The sequence below is a fragment of the Ictalurus punctatus genome, chromosome 25 (assembly GCF_001660625.3).
Source record: "Ictalurus punctatus breed USDA103 chromosome 25, Coco_2.0, whole genome shotgun sequence".
In the NCBI taxonomy this organism is placed as follows: Eukaryota; Metazoa; Chordata; class Actinopteri; order Siluriformes; family Ictaluridae; genus Ictalurus; species Ictalurus punctatus.
In genome coordinates, this window is record NC_030440.2 from 12,014,716 (window position 1) to 12,034,637 (window position 19,922).

The window sequence follows — 19,922 nt, forward strand, 5'->3', positions numbered from 1 at the left end:
AATAATATTGCTTCTTATGTTGAATGGTGGGATTTGTGTTTCACCCTTTCACACATAAACTGTTTAAAAACATATTAGGTTTTTTATTACTTAAAATAAATATCCCTTATATAAAAGTGAATGGATTGTCCATATACAGGAATATCATAAATAAAAATGGATAAAATGGATGGATAAAATTTTATAACTGAAATGAAAAGAAAAAAAGAATCTAAAACATGAACTGTTAACACTCAGATCTAAAATATTTATGTTGATGAAAACATTATAGAAAATATTATTTTTTTAACAAAATTTACACAGTGCAGATGATTTCAGAAGATTTTTTTAAACTTAGTTTTAATAAAGTTTTAGTTTTTAAAAAAATGCTATGGTATTCATTGCAGTCTAGCACTATTTTTTTTCTCTCTTAACTTGGGATTTTGTGTAGAAAGTTTGTAAAGATATACCAAATCCATAGACTACATAGTCTAGGAAAAGGATTTATGTTAAATTACAATAATATTCTCACCTGATTTGGAGGTGAGCTTATATTTTCCTTTAAATAGAATTAAATTGACAGTCTATAAGTGAGACCGTGAAAGAGTTAAACCCTTACAGATCACCTCCTGGGGCTGAATGTGCTGTCGAAGAACCTTGTCAGTGGGCGGTGCCTTTCCTTGTGGCTGGAGAAACACGTCACCAAACCAGGAAGTAGAAAAGGCATTCCCACAATGCATCGCGTGCAAACGCTTCATCAACTATCTAATTGGTTTTAGTTTATATATATCGTTAAATTAATGAATAGTAATATTAAAATCTAACTAGTTTTATATCAGGTGTTAGATATGGTGTTTTAAGTGCGTCATGTTCCGCCTACCTTCATTGGGATTTGTGTTGTTGTGAGTGCGGTGGTGGTCGGTCACTACATCTCGGCAATACACTCTTGTTTCTCTTCAGATCGTATAAATCTTTCGCCTTTTACTAAAGATTTCCGTGGGGAGGAACATTATGAGTATAAACTAATTTTTTGATGCCCTGCCTCACGGCGGGGCTTCCTTTACTGGTTAAAAAAACAGATCACTTTATACGTTATTGTTAGTTCGGAGATTTCTTTCTGAAATGATTAGAGATTCAAGTTTCCGTTTTAATACGTCATTCACGTGTGAAGTGAAATAAATACTCACTATACCCTGTCTACTAAAAGGGAGTAAAAGTTAGCTAGCTTGTTTAATGCTTAATTTGTTTATTCATTTTAAATCGGATGTGATGTTTCCCTGCTAAAAAAAAACCCAATAGAAACCATCACAGAAATTGGTTTCCAGTACAAATACCATTAAAACCATTACCACCATTGGTCCTTCATGGTATCCACTAGACATAACATGCCACCAACCGAAGGCATCAAATTACCAGTAGAGACCCACAGGGATCATTACAGTTTCCATTAAAACAAATACAATTCCCATAATAACCATTAAAACGATTTCAAATTCTGAGGGTTTCTTTTGTTTTTCTGGGGTTTTTTGTTGTTTTAGCAGGGTTCACTGTTCATGGTACCAAAAATAGCACGTAAGAGCAGTTTGATCAAACATATCTTACAGAAAGCGAATTAACATTTCGATTATCAAAGTCTCGCCCTGTATTTAGCGATTTCAAATATAAACAGAAACTCGAAAGACTTATGTCTCTTCTTCTTCCTTTTCATTATGAGCGCCGCCATGTTGGAGTGACGTCACAACCCGGAGAAGTCGGCGCTCTCGAAAAACTTTGACTTTCAGATTAGGAATTGCGAGTTAGAGAGGCATTCAAATGGATTTTTCCAAAGTTCACACTTGGTCATTAACGTAGCATTGGTGTATTATCAGCATTGGACTCTGCTGTGGACTCAGTTTCCCAGAATCCATCACAACATAGCCGATCCGGACTTCATTTCCCATCACACACAAACACTGGGTGTGTCTCAATCAGCTCCCTATGTCGTTAACATGAAATGTATTAAAGTAAATAAAACATCAAACAAATTATGAAACAAAAGTCAAAGTTTTTTTCAATTCAGAACAAAACTTTGCCAAGAGTGTGTGTGGTTAATGGTTAACAGCGGATGGTTTGTAATGGTATTTGTAGTGGAAATCAGTAGCATTTCTGTGATGGTTTCGAATTTACCAATAAAGGTACATCTATATTAATGCATCTTTTTTTTCACCAGGGTTGTGCTCCCCCTGGCGTTAGTTAGTTGTATTGTTAGTTTGTTTGTTTTCTCGTTTATTCTTTTCTATATTTATTTGCTGTTTGATTATCATCCACAGTAATGTTTGCATCACCTTATACTCTGACTTTCTCTGTAGGAAATACGAATTGCAGAGCAGTTCAAACAGCTACTTCCCAGTGGTTTTTCCCACATATGGGGTTTTCCCAGGAAGAAATAGCCTTTCTTGGTTTAGTTTAACAGGTCAGTCCAGGGGCCAGTACCATGAGACTAGTTGAACAAAATCAGATTTACGGGATTAGTTTCGAGTTGACAAAACCAAACCAATCTAATCAGGCTTTGTTGCTACAATGAAACTGGTTACCAACATACTCTGTCAACTCAGGCTTTGATCCTTAAACTATGATTAGTCCACGAGCGTGCGCGCATAAACGCGTGACGACGACACCGAACAGCCAATAGCGTTCATCATGGGGGAAAAAAGCAGGAGTGCACACTTCCGGTTGAAAAGCAAGAAATTATAAATATGAGGAATTTAAACCTACTGATTGTGTAAATGTGTAGGTTTACTTTTATAGGCTCACAATGAGAATAAACAGATTGAAAACTTAGAACCCCAACATCTTTCATATAATTTCATTTAAGATAAATGTGAATTGTTTTAATTAGATGTTTCTCTGCGAAGTGCTCTTCTTACAGCTTGCTCTGGGGAGTTGAATTAGTTGCGTCACTTATATGTCACTCTGCTCACAGCTGAATGGTCCAAATTGGGTTTGCGTTCTCTTGCCCAGAACATAGCCTGCCATGGAGCACAAGTTACTATGGCGATATGGCAATAAAAGCCGAGTCACTTTCATGGTAGCCTACTTAAAAGTCCAAGTTTGGCACAAACTAACTGAAACTTACCTGGCTAGCCACCTAAACCAGCTTCATGGTACAGGCCCCAGTGTTTGTAGGTTTTTTGTTTTGTTTTGTTTTCCTAGGGTGGATAGATGTTTAATATATCTATCTAAGAAAATATTTATAAGAAAAACTATAAGAAAATAAAGGCTTCATGTTTATGACTTGGTACTTGCTAGTCGCATGTAGGTGTGGAGCCCTGGCTAGCCAATAGAAAGCGCAGAAAATCCAGGAGGCGGGACGGACGAACCTATCGAAAAAATAGCGGTTGGAATCCCTCTTTGGCTAAAAAGTGATTTTTAAAAAAAACTTGTTTTTAATGTCGAATCCATAAAAATATGATAAACATATTAAAACAATATGATATACAAAAATAAAAGTAATTTCCTAAGAGATTTATTTGTTTAAGGTCAGCAAAATGTAAAAATGATCATTAATAAACCATTATTGATGGGGACATTGTCATTAGTAGTTACTATCACAAATATGTAGATATTTATATTTAAAATGAAAACACCGCACATTTTGATGTTTTGATCATGTTTTAGTATATTTTTATTGTATTGTTTGTTACATATTGTAACTATGTAATCTTTTTTTAAAAGAGGCATTGTCAATATTTACTATTTTTATACACTTTCAGTGTGTAAAATTAACTGTTAAAGGAGAATGTGAAATTCACTGTTTGGCAAAATTAAAACAACTATGTAAATAATATATGCAGAGTGTGTTATAGTAAGTTATTGGAAAATGTATTGCAAATAAGGATTAAGAGTTTTAAAACATTTACAAATACAAGCAAGATAAAACACATTTACAAATACACAAGACAAATAGCTTTTTTTTTTAAATACAAAGATGTCTGTACACAATTCCACAGTGGTAAAGAGAGAGGGGGGGGGGGGGGGAGCGAGCGAGAGAGCACGAGAGAGAGAGAGAGCACAGAACAAACAGAAACAGATTCATGAACAACAGTATTACACAGTAAGTGTTTGTGGATTTGTAACTATTTACTAAAGTCCAACCTTGTGCTTGGCGTGGAATCAGACATGCCATGCATAGACCTTAAATGCTGTGTTTCACAGCAAAGTTATTTTCTCTTTTCAACAATCCACCTCTGCCTCTCAGCCTCATAGAATGGGAACTTCTGAAACTCTGCCCATGTCGTCTCTGCATTCATTCCCTGTGCCTGATACAGGGAGAGCACTTTAGCAGGACAGTAAATGTATTTGTCTGCCACTCCAGGAGATACCAGTGTGGATATGAGGGCTATTGGGTCCTTGTTTTAGTGGCTGGTGGCAGAACCTGCACAGACGACCAGAAGGATGCTCCATTAATGATTTCCTCTTGCCTCTCTCTTCAATCACCCTCTTCCTCTATGCCCCACTCTGCTTAGAGGCCTCCAGCTCCCGCTGAAAGAAGGGAGTGTCTACAAAATCTTCAAATATGTCCCCAGAGTCTTGCATCATATTTTGGCTTTAACTTTAACTCACATGTGGAATCACATGAAGTGAACGTACTCACAACTGAGGAGAAATCTGATTGTCACCTAACTGTCTTAACCTAACTGGCACCTAACTGTCTTAACCTAACTGTCACCTAACTGGCATCCTGGGGTTGGTCAGACCCTCTGCAGAGTATACCTCAAAGACTTTCCTGGAGCAGTAGAAGTATTTAACATCACCAGCCTGATAAAAGAAATGCACCGAGGAGCCATCACCCAGGTAAAGAGACTTTGGCTGACCACAAGCTAAACAGGATCTAATTTGTTTTTTTGGTGTCTGCTGCTGCTGTTGTTGCAGGGCTGTCTGCTGCTTCTCTAGGATGTCTTTAACCATCTTCTCAACTGCTGCCTGTGTCAGAGGAACGTCTTCAGGAACACTCTTTGCAGGTGGATTGAACGGAGCAGGTGGCTGTATTGTTCCTGACCACATCTTCTCTTTGAGGTGTTGACTTGTCTCGTAAAGAATGACTGTCTTTAATCCTTCTTACCTCTTCAGATGGGTCCCAACATAAATGACCTGATGGGCCTCTCCTGAAGGACATGTTGATTCTCCCAGGGGGAAAAAATGTTTCCTTCATGCTGATAGCCTGAATAGTAACCATAGATATGAACAATTTACATAAAGAAATATATAAAAGCATTTACATAGTTATGCATAATGTTTTTTAAAGTAAAATTATGGTAACTGATTCTTTTAAAATGACTTGACAGTTTTCATGCTATAGTAAAAGATCAATGACCCAACATTTAATTATGCAACTATTGAAAAGACACACATCTACTCTAATATATTCTAACCTAATCTAATCTAATTGTGTGATCTGCTCACTTGTTACCAAAAGACTTTATTTTACTGTGTGTTTGACTAAACGTATAATAATTTTTCTGAATTGAACCTACACATATATCCTACAGTTACAAATCATTCAAATGATATTCATAATATACCAATTTTTTTTTTTTGAGTAAATAAGTGTACAGTTATCGCGATTTTTTTTTTTCAGGTAAAATGACGAATGTTACCCTAACCATAATTCGACGTATGGGGAAAAAAGAGAGAGAAACAAAAAGAGATGAAACCCGAAAAAAATTAAGCCGGTAAAATATTAACGGTTGATAGGCAGCGGAGGAAATATTTAAAATGTAGGTCTTTAAAAAATGATAATAAAAAAAATAATAAATAAAAATAATTTAAAAAAAAAACTTCGGAACAGCGCCATGGAATCAACATGTGGCCAGAAATATATTGCATCCGTAGAGATAAGAACTACCATTGAGAATGAACTGGAAAAGTTAAGAGAAGTTAAGCAGAACTCTTTTTGGTCTAAGCTATTTGTTAGCTTTGTTAGCTAAACCTTTAGAGGCATAGTTGTCTAATCCTCGTTAGTATAGTGGACAGTATCTCCGCCTGTCACGCGGAAGACCGGGGTTCGATTCCCCGACGGGGAGTGAGTCAGCATTTTTGTGTAGTGAATCTAATGTTATGAAATTATACCGTGTAAACACACAGTTACCGATTTATGATGCTCAAACAAGAGCGTTAGCTGTGTGTTAGTATTAGAGTATTACCCAAACCCCACCGCAACCGCCTGTAATTTTCTGCACTTCATCTGTCTGACCGCTAGATGTCACTAGCTTGTACTGTGTTAAAAAGGCTTCAAGTAATGACCTCTTAACAGTTGGAAAGAAAGTGCCATCTTTAGCCCTATTCGGATTGGTTTCCTTTATCAGGAAGACGACTGTAATTTTTTTTAAAATATTGTCTCCTCAGTGATAAAACTCTCGCATCTGGACAGCAATAACATTAACACAGGAGGAGCGTCATTAGGAACGGGCGGTGATACAACTAGTATGATTAGAATCATTATAATGATACAACTAGTATGATTACAATCATTAAAATGATACTAGTTGTATCATCTTTATCATATCAATGTTATTGTAGTGATAGAACTAGTATCATTTGTCATTAAGGAACTGGCAGTAATACAACTCGTAATTATTTACAGAAAACTAAAAGTCGATAACATTGTGCATATGTAAATATAAAGTAATGATTTATACCTGTTAACAGCGTATGTTAATGGATCCTTTAATCAGCCTGTGGGATCTCGCTATTCTTAATGCTTTCATATACTTTATCCTCCTTGAAATGCTTTCCCAGGTAGCATGTGTGGTTGAATGCCTCTTCTAAAGCATCCATTGTTTGATTCGCGATTCAGGAAGCATTTAATATCTAGGAGAGGGTCACTGATACACATGCTTCAAAAAATGCTAAATCGCTTCATGAATCAACATCTGGCCATAACTAGTTACCACTAGGGTTGGGGGTTGGGGATTTGATTTCCACCTCCGCCCTGTGTGCGTGGAGTTTGCATGTTCTCCCCATGCTTCAGGAGTTTCCTCCGGGTACTGCGGTTTCCTCCCCAGTCCAAAGACATGCACTGTAGGCTGAATGGCATTTACAAATCGTCCGTAGTGTGTGACTGTGCCCTCTGATGGATTGGCATCCCATCCAAGGTGGCCCCCGCTTGTGCCCCAAGTCTCCTGGGATAGACTCTGGGCTTCCCGTGACCCCGTGTAGGATAAGCGGTACAGAAGATGGATGGATTTATTATAAATAAATTTTATATTACTCACTTCTTACCATAGACTGTTTTATACTCAGGAGAGTGGAAAGTAACGGCCTACGTGTACTCTCCTTACTGTACTTATACAGTATACGGTTCTCTGTAATGGTACTATTTAAGTAAAATTAAATCAGAGCTAGCAGCAGTAATGTCTGAGACAGTGGAGTCAGATGAGCACCACTGGTCCAGTTTATCAGATATAATAGTTGTAAATGCTTCAGTTGTAAATGCTTCAAATAAACAGCATGATAGTGATGTGCAAACTGTGCACTCTGCACCCAAGAAAATCTCAACTTCAGTGTTCTGAATCCTTCAATTTGATTGTATCGAAGATAGATTAATAGACACGTTAACAGATCTTGAGATCGGACCTAATTATTGATTATTTACAAACTTCTGTTAATGTTATTTATTGACTTGTCAAATGTTTTCCTTTACATTTTTTTTTATCGATAAATTAATTTTTATTTTCATGTCCTTGTTACATGCCCAACGCAATAAATGTGATGCCTCGTAACTCATGCTTGAGTGCAGGTGTTATATTTTGACCCAAATGCCATTATGTCTGATGGCAATGTCAGAGTTAAGGGTGGGCGTGTTCTTCAAAATTCCTTTTTTCTGGAATATTCCCCTCATGTCACAGTTTGGCTGCAGTTTTAATGGAATAACCAAGATCTATAATTAAAAACACTGTATTAAAAACATTTGTTTACGGAAATAGATAGATTATATAGTCATTATGAAATGTTGTAATTACATAACAATAATATGGAATCCACAAAATGTCCAAGGTATATGCATGTGATAAGTTGTAATTACAACTGAAACCAAAATGATTATAGAGTGAGTTAAAGAAATGTTTTTCATGAGTTCATAATTCTGAATCAGTCAGTTCTATTAATTAAAATAAATGACTATTGCACTTCACTTCATCATTTACTTAAATTTTCCATTTATTTAAATTTTCTTGTTTTCCTATTTTATCGACCCCAGCATATGTTTAATCGTTTACCTGTTTCCGATTACTCAGATAGTTCCCAATCTCATCACTGCTTATGACAATGAAGAGGTGTGTATAAACATATCCAGGTGTTAGATTGGTCCAGGGGGTTTGAATAATATTGCTGGTTAATGCATACTAGAGCAATCAAAAGTGTCATTGTCGACGCACCGTCTCTTCCCATGCAGGAAGTTTACAGCCGTGCCTTCAGTGAAGTCAGCATTACTGATGACACCTCAAATTCAGTAATTTTCAGAAATGTTAAAGCAATTAAAAATATCATGACACACTGAAGTTTGCCTCTTTATTTGGGTATGAAAACACCAGACTAGATATTGACCGATACTGGCAAGAGCGAATCTACTCCTGGTTCAGAAGGATTTGACTCACACATTTAGGGCTAAAGTGCACCAATACACACTTCTATCCAAGATATTTCTCTAGGTTGGCAACTTTCACTTGAGGCTTGGCTGTTTTATAGGAAGCACCTGTGTGTTCTACTTTGTTTATTGTTGAAGGTGTGAGCGGCCATGTTGCTTTGACATCACTTGCTGAACTTGGGGTTGAGTAAACCGTCTGCCCTTGATTTTTCTTTGATTTTCCCTGGTCGGTTGAGTTATAAGCTTTAGCCGAATACAGTATTAAACTGCCACAGATCTAGAATGGATAGAAAACTGATTTCACCACTTAAAACCTGTATACAACCTTATATCAATATAAAAAATTAAATATGAATAATCATGGTATTCTTTTTAGCTTTCTCATAAAAATTTCTATTTACTACTACAGCTACGTACACTTCCCTTTAATATTAAATTAATTTGTTATCTTAACTTAACTTTAAAGTGTTACTAAAACGCTACAAACCCTGAACTTCTGAGGGGAAAAAACACGCCGTAGCTTCACAGACCAATGGGAGATGAGAACCTGAAAGTTTTGTTTCCTGATCAGCCAATCAGGTGCGGGTTTGTATAGCCTAACGTTCGATTCATCGACTGCTAAACGAATAGAACGGTAAAACAGTTCCGCGTTATAGATAAGGAGCACCAATCAGAGCGCGGTGAAGGTGGGGCTACACTCTATGCTCTCTGACAGCTGTCTCGTCCAATCAGAAGGCAGGACGGACACAGCCGTTAGATCGCGCAGCTCCAATCTGACGGACAGGGAGGCGGGCCTGTTCGCCATCCGTCGAGTTTTTTTTTTCTTTAGATGTTTTTAAAACGACAAAAAAAACCACAAACAAACAAACAAACATCACCATAAGGTGAAAATACAACAGCACGTATATAAGAAGTACGTTCAACATAGGTTTTAGTCTGTATTCCGTGGGAGTGTTTACAAAGCGCTTTGGGAGACAGGAGAAGAAGTCAAAGGGATTGTTTTAAAGCTAAGCTAAAGCTGTTGGAGAAACAGAGCAGCTCGTGAAGGTAAGAAGCGGCCCATCCATCCATCAATCTCTCTCTCTCTCTCTCTCTCTCTCTCTCTCTCTTTTTCTTTCTTTCTCTCTCTTTCACACACACACACACACACACACACATACACACATACCGTTCTTTAGTCTCCTAGTGCCGGATACACAGCTGATGCCACACGATGTGCCTTCATTTGGTGTCCTAAACACTTTACTAGCTGTGAGTTAACTAGTTAGCTGAAGCGCTCAACTAGGTATGTTAATCTAACTTAACCTAGTTAGCTACTTAGCTAGCTCCCTTTTCAGTCTAGTAGTCCCATGTCATGAGCTTGACGCTGAGCTAATCAGCTAGCGCTTCTGTACAAATGGGTTTCTGTTGTTTTTGTTTGTTGTTTAATACCAGATAGATAGATTACCAAGTAGAATGTTTAGAATAAAGGGATTAGAAAATTATACCCAAAGAGCTCCAGAGTGTAACTGTTATCGGACTAGTGCAGAATGAAAACACACACACACACACACAAATGCAGACATAATAATAATTATAAATACAACAACACTTTTCCATCCAAAGGTCAACTGCAAATATTAGTCATTACGTTATGAGGAATGAATAATGATTATGAAGTTGTATAAATTGTTTATAATTATTATTTTGTCTACATGTGTGTGTGTGTGTGTGTGTGTGTGTGTGTGAGAGAGAGATTTTTAAGGAAAATATACAATATAAATCAGCTCCAGGTTACTTTTAAATCATATCTTTACTAACGTTCTACATTAAAAAGCATGCCAGATCCCACTGAAGCACTGAAAACTGTTTTGGGGATTTATTTATTTGTTTAATCTATTTAGTTATTTTACCTGTGTAAATTTTGCACATGTTCGGAGTAGTATTGACTATTCCATCCATGTGCTGTTTGTTTAATATAAACAAATATATCAATTTTTGAACAGGATGAGCTGTGTAAATTGTTACTATTTTGTTTAAATATCTTTAAAAAAAAAAAAATTATTATTTAGTACCGCCCTTCAGACGCTAAATAAGATGGTATTTTGTCTTCTGGGAGACCTGTAACTAACAATTTACACTGATCATCTTGTTCAAAGTTTACACCCTTTGGCGTGAAGCAGAGTGCATTAAAATCATGTAACGCACACCTAACAGTGGATTATCTCGCTTGTACCGTAGTCATTTACCAGCATCGACAAGTTAAAGCGGACTGAAAGGATAAAAATGACAGTTAGTTTTTGTTAATTATTTTAGAGCTAGAATTTCACCCGCTCTAAATCATACAATGATAACGTAGTGCTATCAGATTACATTTATTAGAATGGATTATAATAACTAGTTATTAGAGAGAGAGAGAGAGAGAGAGAGAGAGAGAGAGAGAGAGAGAGTGTGTGTGTGTGTGTTTGAGTGGGAGAGAGAGCGGGGGATATTGCGTGTGAAATTACCTGCATCTAAGCCGCATCTTTACTAATAATGAAGCTGTGAGTTTTACTACTGTATGCCCTGTAACTGTATGTTACTACTGTTACAATTGAGTATATATATGCACATAAGAAGCTGGAAATGTTAATAAATAATTAATATATGAAAGGGTTTGGGCACCAGGACGCCCCAGGCACGTTGTAAAATATTATATTGATTTGGCTGGTTTACTCCACTAATTCTTGTCCGATTTCTTGTCATTACATGAACAGAGTAAAGATCGTCTTATCCTCTAGTCACACTTCACACCGCAGTTCTGAACTTACTGAAGTAATACGTCTTCGAGACATGTCTGTTAAAGTCATCACAGAGACGGCAAATGAATTTTCTGTGAGCAAAAGCCTTGACCTTTATTTTAAATTCCAGATTTTATAATAAAGGTCTATTATCACATTTGAACAATAGCGTTGTGTGCGACGTGCGGTGGCTATCGGTGGACTTTAGACGAGTTTTGTAGCAACGCTCACTCTTGGAGTTTCTGACACTGCCAGAACTTTGTCTTTGGACAAAGGACAATAAATGGACCATTAAGATCACTGATCTCAACTCTTGATCAAAGATTGTCCTCACACAATGTGCAATTTTTCTCTATGCGGCAGCAAAATTGGGCAGAATATCCCGAAGTGTAAAGCTGGCTTTGCCCTTCAGAAGAGGGAATGACTGAAAAGAGCTCTTCCTGAAGTGTCTTTATACTGAAGGAAAAAAAGCACAGGACATATCGGAATTTTTACTAACAGGATAGATGCTCACTGTCCACTTTAATAGGAAGCTGTACACCTGATAGCTCAACGAAACTGGATGAAAGCTAGGGTATCCCTTTAATAGTCCAGCTTCCGTGCCCACTGTAGCCTCAGATTGCTGACAGGACTGTAACCTCATGTGGCTGTTGTGGCCCATCTGTCTCAAGGTTTGACATGGTCTGCATTCTGAAATGCTTTTTTGCTCACCACGGTTGTAAAGCATGTGTATTTGAGTTGCCGTAGCCTTCCTGTGAGCTCAAAAACCAGCCTCATCATTCTCCTCTGACCATCTCACTTTTTTTAGTTTTTTGCACTATTTCTGGAGATCTACCTTCATGAAGACTTTAGCTCCACCCATAATCATGCCCACCTGACAATCTAACCTTAAGAAGTTCTTGATTAACTAAAATAGGTGTGTTCGAATTTGGTTGGAGATGAAACCTGCAGGAAGGTCCATCTCAAGGAAGAGGCTTGGTGACCACTGACCTAGAGATACTCAGATACTCCGAAACCAGCCCTTCTGGCAGCAACAACCATGCCACAGATCACCTTTCTTCTCCATTCTTATGTTTGATGTGGACATTAATTGAAGTGCTTGACCTCCTTGATTTTATTCATTGCACAGCTGCCACACGTACATTTTAAAACAAACCCAATCCAAACAGATTCTGAAACTATGTGCATTTAACACACTACTCGTTAGAGGAAGTGGCAGAAAATCTAAATTAGCTGCGCGTGCGACAGTGCCATGACTGTTTATGAGGCAAACTCACACGATGTTTCCTGACATTTCTGCAAGTTTTGTTCGTATTGCTTGGCTGTGTGTGTGTGTGTGTGTGTGTGTGTGTGTGTGTGTGTGTGTGTGTGTGTGTGTGTGTGTGTGTGTGTGTGTGTGATTTATTTATTTATTTTTTTTAAAAAATTTTACCTTCCTTTTTTTTTTTTCCCCTACTTTTTCCTCAGACTGGAGAAAAACCTCCAGGTGTTACGCTATAAACGTTCCTAAACACTTGGAATGATGCACACAGACCTGCTCTGTGAGACAGTGCAGTTTTCAACCAGCCTTCATAACTCTCTGTTAAAACAGAAAAGCAACCCTCTAAAATCTATAATCTTTCTTATTAACATACAAAAGGCTGTAATTGCTCCATTTAGGCAAATCTCATTTCACAGCAGGTATGCTAGTCACTGGGACGTCTGCCTGCAGGTGATGGCTCGTGAATGAACGTGAGATTTGGTGCAGTATAGTAATCGTCTCATGGGAACCGTTCAGCATTCAGAGAGAGAGACATACGGAGAGACACAGAGAGACACAGAGATGGAGAGGCACAGAGAGCGACACAATGGGGCTGGCGAATGCCCCGAGTGCTTTTCTTATATAGGTTATTTGCTGCCTAAATTATTCCTCTGTTACACTTGGGTGTTTATTATCCATAGACTAGATCCTTCCCACCTTTTTCCTTATGATAATCAGATCTTTTTTTTCTTTCTATGAAGTGTGTAATTAGTACAGAAAGTGCACAAGTTGCCCAGCCGTGCGTTTCTCTCGCACCTGGTGTTTTGAACGCGCGTCTCCAGCGAGCACTCGGATTTCATACAGCGTTTCCGCGTGGAGGAGGAAAGGCGTCGCTCACGTCAGTCTTCCTCTGCGTTTTGTTTCCAGACAGAAATCCGATCTCGTACACCTGTGCAGGCCCGTTCAATCGCGCATTCAGTCTGCTAACGAAACCTACAAAGCAACAGGAGACGAGACATCGAAAGGAGCTACGAAACGCAGCTGCTGTTAGCCTCATCTTTATCCATTACCGCTCAGTGCCATTTCTAAACAGTATCGCAATAGGTGCGTCTCAGTCAGCTGCCTAGCTCCCTAGGTAGTGAATCAGTATATGGTGTACACGAGGTAATGGTAAGAATCCTGTCGCACTACACAGTGGGACACTGCTGACTCAATTTCCTGTGATATGACTACATACTCGTGTTGCAAAACCTCACCACCGGATCTTATCAACATCAGGAAGGACCCATATCTTTCTGACGTTATACGCGTTATTTTGTCGGGAACGAACGTTCCAGTGCACTGGAAGGATTTTACGATTGAGACAGTCTTTAAAATGGCCGCCTCCCTGATCAACGCCCTGAACTAGGGCACTGATTGAGACACATCCAATGATTACATATTTTCCAGCCATTTCATCTAGCCCAAATACCCCCAAAATCATGGGCTAAAGAGGCATACACAACTAGGCCTAAAGCTGATTCACTTTACCCCAATCGATGTCTTTGACCGATATCTTTATAAATTTGTTAGCTTAATCACTGGAGAGTTTGTCTGCAATGTTTTCTTTGAACTGAGAGGCTTCAGAAAACAAGATGTCGTTTCCAGTAAGGGAACGTAGTGAGCATTGACGCTCCCTGGTTTTTGCGTTGCATTGTGGAAATTTGTAGGGTGCGAACGTTCTAGTGCACTGGAAGGATTTTACGATTGAGGCATCTTTTTAAAAAGGCTGCCTCCCTGATCTGCACCCTGAACTACTGAACTAGGGCACTGATTGAGACTCATCCAATGATTACGTATTTTCCAGTCGTTTAGTTGGTCCTTCGTTGTTCTCTGGGACGCTTCGGGATACTTTTATTCTGGTCATATGCGTCCTAGATCAGCTCTGAATTGTGTGATCGGTGTCACAACGCGGCAGTAGTTCAGAGTTAATGGATAAAGCCTAGTTTCGTTAACAGACCATGCAGTCGAAACCTTTGCTATGCGAGATACGAGTCTCAGGACACTTCTGCCTGAAGACTGACTCAATAAATGTTTGCGACCCCCCCCATCTTCAGGATAACGATGTCCAAACTCCGATCGCAAGCGCTCACTGGACCCATGCTCATAACGGCAGGTTTCATTTGACCGGGTCATTCCAGGTAGGTGGATGTTAATCCCGGGTGTGGACAGGGTCCTGGTCTCTGTGTTGTACAGTATATGCTTGATATGAAAGGATTTCTTCGTTCTTTCCTCGCAAATCTGCGCATTTAAAAAAAAAAAAAAAAAAAGAGAGCCGCTGGTACGTGGGGTTTTTGTTTTGTTGTATCAGATGCCTGGTGCATTGGTGCATTGTGTAGTTGTGCTTTTATTTAGCTATAGATGTTTGATTTTCTATAAAGCAAACAAAGAAAGGTAAACGCATCCTAGCATTAGATTGCAGGAGTTGGAATTGATGAGTGTGTAAAGACAACATAATGCAACCGACAATTCCTCTGTCTGCACTATTAAGGGATTAACTACTAATGGACTGCTGTACAGTGTAGAGATGTGTGTGCGCGTGTTTAATCCAGTCAGTGCCTTTAACGTGGATACGTTTGCTCAGTCGTCTGTCCACTCATGATCTCTGTCTGCTGTGTCAATGATCACGTACACGTTAAATTTCATGTGCGGTATCAATGCTGCCGTAATGGAAGTGGGAAGAAGTGCTGCTTTGTTTACTGCTTACGCTGTGAGCAGCCATTTTGATTTGACGTCACTCGCCGAACTCTGGGGATGATCTCCTCCTGGATTGAGAGGACAGTTTCTTTTGGGTTTTTTCCTGATCCAGGCTTGTAATCCTGTTTGAGGATCTCATGGACCTGAACAACTTCCTGTGAACGGTTACCACAGGATAGTTTTTAAATGTAAATTTATTATTTCTTTTGTTGTTGCTGAAATCAGACTGTGGTTAAGAAATGATGTTCTTCACACCGGATGAGGTTTTGTGTACTAGGACAGGATTTTCAGCTCTCCGGATTATGGACGTGGTGGATTCCTACGACAGGTCTGTGCCGAGTGGCTGAGCTTCACCGTGTGGAGTTGGTCAAGTGCTGTAATTAAACTACTGCTGGCGACGTGACGATATAAAAATAAATAAATAAAACGTCAACCTGACTGGAGACAGCTGGACCTTTTTTGAAATGTTTTCTGTTTTTCCAGACTGTTCTTTTTAAAATCTAAACTTATTTATGAATAAACAAGTGCATGTATTTTTTGTCTTTTAAATACAGCACTACTGTTTTGCTGGCAGGAAACCTATACACCATGATGTGTATCATGTATCTTAGAAATGCCTTTGAGTATTATGATATTTTTGTCACGTTTCCCAGATCTACCACTGAAGCTACGTTCACACGTGCAGCGATTTTATCACTGCGAGTCACCAGTCTCTGCACTACGAAGTCGCCAGTAGGCGTACCTGTTACTGGTTGCCGTAGTAACGCTTATCAGAGGGTGGCGCAACTAGCATTCGACTTTTGACAACAAATCAGTTTTCTTGCCGCTAAAATGAAACATTCTGGAGTGAGAGAGTTCGGATATGAATATAATATATATAATCATATCCTATGAGATGAAGGAGAAGCAGCGTGTGCTCTTTGACATTGTGGTCATCTCTCAGCAGACAGTCTGGGTCCAGGAAACAATTCGGACTCACAGGCAGCTTGGCAGATCACGCATCACGGGCGTTATACTGTCTTCACTCCCATTGGTACTCGTTGCACCAAGTCGCTCCAAATCATCTAGTTGCTGGAAGTCCCAAGCTCTCATTGTACAAGAACAGTCTAGTCGCTGGGTGTGTGAACGTTACCTTAAAGGCCCTTTCTCGATCAAGCGAATCGCCGATGAACACGGAACGATTGATAACATTCAACTAATTCATGCCTGCACGATAAGTGGCGCCGACCGAGAGTGCATTTTACTCCTGAACGATAGGTGGCGCCGACCGAGAATGCATTTTACTCCTGAACGATAGGTGGCGCCGACCGAGAATGCATTTTACTCCTGAACGATAGGTGGCGCCGACCGAGAATGCATTTTACTCCTGAACGATAGGTGGCGCTGACCGAGAATGCATTTTACAACTGAACGATAGGTGGCGCCGACCGAGAATGCATTTTACTCCTGAACGAAAGGTCGATCACTATTCAGCCGATCGGCCTATCGTCTTTGACCACCGATGAGAGGAATCACGTAAATGTCGGCATGTAGCTCCACAACACAAACTGTTAAGAAGCACAGAAAAAGAAAGAAAACTGATTTGAAAATGGATTTCGCTGTGACTTTTTATCATAAAGTTCTCTGTCCATTCCAAATCCATTCTCTTCTCTCTTCCGGAATACTCTTCTGTGTTTATACTGCTTTTCAAACCCGCTTTCTGTGCTATAGCACCACCTATCTCGCCCTTTTGTGTAACAGCAGCGGCTCCGGGCTCGTGATCTAAAGCTCAAATCTAATTGGACGGCCCATTTCATCGCAGTGCATTAGGGGGGATATCAGCACACTGGTTGAAAAGAAAAAAAAAAAAAAAAAAGATAAAAATCTCACTTTGTGAATAGCACCATCGGGATCTTTGTTTCGATTCAAGAGCGTCATCGTGCCGTACATTTGCGCCGCTTAATCGCGCTCAGTGTGAAAGGCCCTTAAGTCTTATTAATTTCATTGTGCGGTGTGCTGTATTCCTCTGCTCTACTTTTCTGAAATACTTGTTCCCATTGCTGAGGTCTATATTGAGACATGATGCTATTGATCTTTGCTCTTTTGTCCGTCTCTCTCTTGCCTCTCTGTTGTCCCCCGCGTTGGTGTTTCAGGTGAGAGAGCTGCAGTGCTTCACGTACAGAGCTGACATGCAGCAGGGGAAATTCTCTCTGCCCTCGGTGTATCATTAACCCTCACTCTCAGTGACCGTACGCCATCATAGACGAGGCTGTTACAATCTTTCATTTATTAATGAACGACACGTCACACATTTGAACAGTTTAGAGTTAATGTTGTGGAACGTCTGTGGAACAAGCTAGTTTCTATTAGCTGTGATAAACACCACTGCACCTCTTTCGTGCTCTCTCTCCCTCTCTCTGCCTCTCTCGGTGTGTCTCTCTCGGCCTCTCTCTGTCTCCCTCTAAGGTCTAAGTCAAGCTCTCTCTCCCCTTTACTCTCCCCCTCTCTCTCTCGCTCACGCACTCTCTCTATCTCTCATTCAATTCAGTTCAACAAGCTTTATTGGCATAACCATATACATGTACAGTGTTGCCAAAGCATTACAGGAATGTAGAACTGTTATTAATAAACATTAATGTAGTGCTGGTATAAACATATGAGTAAACATATTGTATTATTGTCCATATAGAAACATGGAGACGAGGGAATAGAAACAAAGCATCAATACAAATGTTGGCAATTTTAAAGAAGTTAAACAAAAAAAACTTGATAAAAGTAAAAAAAAACAAAACTATCTTTCTCTTTTTCTCTCTGTCTGTCTGATTAGTGTATTAACCGGGTGTCTCGTGTGTGTGTATGTATGTATGTATGTATGTATGTATGTATGTATGTGTGTGTATGTATGTATGTATTGTAGTCATAGGTTGGGAATTACGAGTTGTGACTGCAAGTCGCATGTAACACAAGCAGAACGCGTGTGTGTGTGTGTGAGAGAGTGTTGAGGAACTGAAGGCTCTGTTTGGATGTTGAGAAGCTCATCACTGGCTCTGCTCAGTATAAAGTAGAGCAGTCTCTCTGTGACTGACCCCCAGTGAGCACTTTATTGCAGAAGCTCTGAGCCCTTCTCTTGGAATAGTGATAAAGCATGTAGTAAAACATGTAGACTATAGAAAAGAAGCTGGTGATTGTCTTTCCTCTATCAGGAACTATAGCGCCCTGTGTTTATTCTGTTATTTATTTCCGCTTCATGTTCCCCTCAGTATTTGTGCAGGCAGTTACAGAGTGGTGAGTTTACATGGCAGGTGCTTTTGTGTCTGATCTTTGCCCGAGTACGTTACTGTGGGTTAAATATCAAACCGAAATGTGAACGGTTTCCGTTCTACAGAAATAAAGGATTAGAGAAAGTTTGTTTGACTTGGATTGCTCTCTTTACATCCTCTGCGTTATCCTGGTGGAGACGGTGAGAGCAGGATTTATGCAATTCTTTATTCTAAACTCAGGAAAGTCTGTATGAATTTCTTTTATTATATTTCCTAAAATATTGGAGGCACGTCCCATTTCTCTGATGTCGCATGCGGTAACGATTTATTTATTGACCCCATTTTAAAGTCTGAACGGTTTCTGCACTCATTGACCGTGCATTACTGTAAATGAACACAGAGCCCATGGAATTCTGGGAAAGCTTTTTTATTTCAAGATTTCATCTGAACATTTGAACAAATCAGTATAAAAGCGAACACGCAAAAATATCACGTCACACTGAAGTGTTACGCATTAAAGAGGTCAAGGCCGAGTATGGGTTTCTGATTGAATTGTTAATCATTTTTATTTATTCAGTTATTTAAGACTCATTAAATATTCCATAAATGAAGTTTATTTGCATTAAGTAACGCTCTGGGGTGGAATGTTCTACGTGCCACACAGGTCGCCTGAGACCACATCAGGGTTGAGAATCCATCCTTTTTTTTCCTTCCTTCATGCATACATCCATATATCTGTCCCTTAATCCCTCCTTCATACTTCCTTTGTCCAAACAAACATCCCTTCCTCTGTCTTTTTTCTTCTTCTACCCGTTCATCCATCCCATACACCCTCTATCCTACTTTCTTACCTTTTTTTTTTTCTCTATCCATCCAACCATCATTCTGTCCCTTACTCCCTCTCTTTTTTTTTTCTCTTCATCCAATCAAATATCCCTTCCTCTGTCTTTTTTCTTCCTCCACCTGTTCATCCATCCCGTACACCTCACCTACACCCTCTAATCCTACTCTTTCCTTCCTTTGTCTATCCATCCAACCATCCATCTGTCCCTTACTCCCTCTTTTTTTCTTCTTCATCCAATCAAATATCCCTGACTCTCTCTTATCCATCCATCCATCCATCCATCCAACCTATTTTTCCTTCTTCATGCATCCATACAGCCATCCATTTCTTCTGTCCTCTTTTCCTCCATCTATGTATCCCATCCTTTCTCTCTTGCATCCTTCACCCATTCAAACATCCCTTGCTTCCATCCATCCATCCATCTATTCCTTCCTCACAGTATTTCTTCTTCTTCCAGTCGAGTTCATTTTAAAACATACCACATGAGAACTTGTTAATAAAA

The 19,922-nt window shown here is 39.3% G+C and overlaps 1 protein-coding gene and 2 non-coding genes across 3 annotated transcripts in view; all 3 read left to right on the top strand.

Moving 5' to 3' along the window:
- The first annotated feature begins 919 nt into the window (after positions 1-919).
- LOC124626326 (U5 spliceosomal RNA) lies at positions 920-1,035 on the top strand. The gene has a single exon (XR_006981086.1). It is a non-coding gene; the product is annotated as a U5 spliceosomal RNA (small nuclear RNA).
- A 4,934-nt stretch (positions 1,036-5,969) lies between these two features.
- On the top strand, positions 5,970-6,041 carry trnad-guc (transfer RNA aspartic acid (anticodon GUC)). Its single transcript has one exon. It is a non-coding gene; the product is annotated as a tRNA-Asp (tRNA).
- A 3,344-nt stretch (positions 6,042-9,385) lies between these two features.
- fryl (furry homolog, like) overlaps positions 9,386-19,922 on the top strand; it is a 94,896-nt gene continuing 84,359 nt past the window's right edge. Inside the window, exon 1 of the mRNA XM_017455657.3 lies at positions 9,386-9,649. The gene's annotated coding sequence lies outside the window, so the exon portion shown is untranslated. The remainder of the gene's footprint in view (positions 9,650-19,922) is intronic.